This window comes from Gossypium hirsutum, chromosome A07 (assembly GCF_007990345.1).
Source record: "Gossypium hirsutum isolate 1008001.06 chromosome A07, Gossypium_hirsutum_v2.1, whole genome shotgun sequence".
Taxonomy (NCBI): domain Eukaryota; kingdom Viridiplantae; phylum Streptophyta; class Magnoliopsida; order Malvales; family Malvaceae; genus Gossypium; species Gossypium hirsutum.
The window spans coordinates 33,173,570-33,175,171 of NC_053430.1; the positions used below are offsets into that span (position 1 = coordinate 33,173,570).

The 1,602-nt window shown below is 41.4% G+C and overlaps 1 non-coding gene across 1 annotated transcript; it reads right to left on the reverse strand.

Moving 5' to 3' along the window:
* Window positions 1-399: 399 nt before the first annotated feature.
* On the reverse strand, window positions 400-506 carry LOC121204188 (small nucleolar RNA R71). The gene has a single exon (XR_005899117.1). It is a non-coding gene; the product is annotated as a small nucleolar RNA R71 (small nucleolar RNA).
* Window positions 507-1,602: the final 1,096 nt, after the last annotated feature.

Here is a 1,602-nt window from a genome sequence, read left to right on the forward strand (position 1 = left end):
CAAAATCCTATACTTATTGCTGATGATAGGGATAGAGCTTTACGATAGTATGCCGTGCCAGTATTTAATGATCTTAATCCAGATTTTAGGAGACTCGAAATTGAGGCATAACAATTCGAGCTAAAGCCAGTCATGTTCCAGATGCTTCAGACAGTGGGCCAATTCAGTGGAATGCCTACCGAAGATCCTTACCTACACTTAAGACTGTTTATGGAGGTGAGCGATTCTTTCAAATTAGCAGGAGTACCCGAAGATGCATTACGATTGAAGTTGTTCCCATATTCACTGAGGGACAGAGTTTGAGCCTGGTTGAACTCATTGCCACCGAACTCAATTTCCACATGGCAAGAGTTAGCAGAAAGATTCCTTATGATGTATTTCCCGTCTAGAAAGAATGCTAAGTTGAGGAACGAGATCACTGCCTTCCAACAAATGGATGATGAGTCATTGTATGAGGTATGGGAAAGATACAAAGAGTTATTACGAGAGTGCCCTCATCATGGAATCCCACATTGCATCCAACTTGAGACATTTTATATTGGTCTCAATGCTCACACAAGGATGGTAGTGGACGTTTCTGCTAATGGTGCTCTCCTTTTCAGGTCTTATAATGAGGCTTATGAAATCATTGAGAGGATTTCCAGCAACAATTACCAATGGCCAACCAATCGAGCAGCGTCAAGAAGACGAGTTGTTGGAATATATGAAGTAGACGCTCTTACTTCACTCGCATCTAAGGTATCATCAATGTCCTCAATGTTAAAAAACCTTACTACTAATGCGTCTAACAGTTTTGCAGCACAACCACTAACCCAATCTGAAAATATAGTCTGTGTTTATTATGGGGAAGGACATTTGTTCGAAGAATGTCCATCAAACCCAAAATCCATGTACTACATAGGTAACCAGAACCAAAATCGAGGAAAGCAAGGACTGCAATCCAATTTTTATAACCTATCGTGAAAAAATCACCCCAATTTTTCCTGGAGTAACCAAGGGGCTGGAACCAGTAACACTTACGCCCAACCTAGACTAGCCCAGTCGCCTAGTTTTTCCCAACAAGTTCAGAAATCAACCCATACTGAATCATCCAATAGCTTAGAAAATTTGTTAAAGACATACATGGCCAAGAATGATGCCTTAATCCAAAGCCAAGTAGCTACATTGAAAAACCTGGAAAACCAAATAGGCCAGCTTGCAAATGAACTCAAGAACCAACCACCAGGTGCTTTGCCTAGTGATATAGAGAATCTGAGGAATCGGGGGAAGGAGCATTGCGAAGCGTTGACATTGAGGAGTGGAAAGACAGTAGAGCCCAACACCATCGAAGCTGAAAAGGAGCAAGCTAACGCTCAAGATTCAGAGGAAGTTTAACCTTGTAACACCCCGAACCCGAAACCGACACCGGAGTCGGACATGAGGTGTTAACTGACTTTAACCCCTTGTAAAATTTATTTTCCAGACACTGCCCAATCTGTGTACTAGCCGTTTTAAAAATCATATCTTGAGTTTCGTAACTCGAAAATCAGTTTCGTGATTTTTCCCAGAAACTAAACTCATGTGCCCATCTATGTATTTTTTTCTAGAATTTTTGGTCGGGCC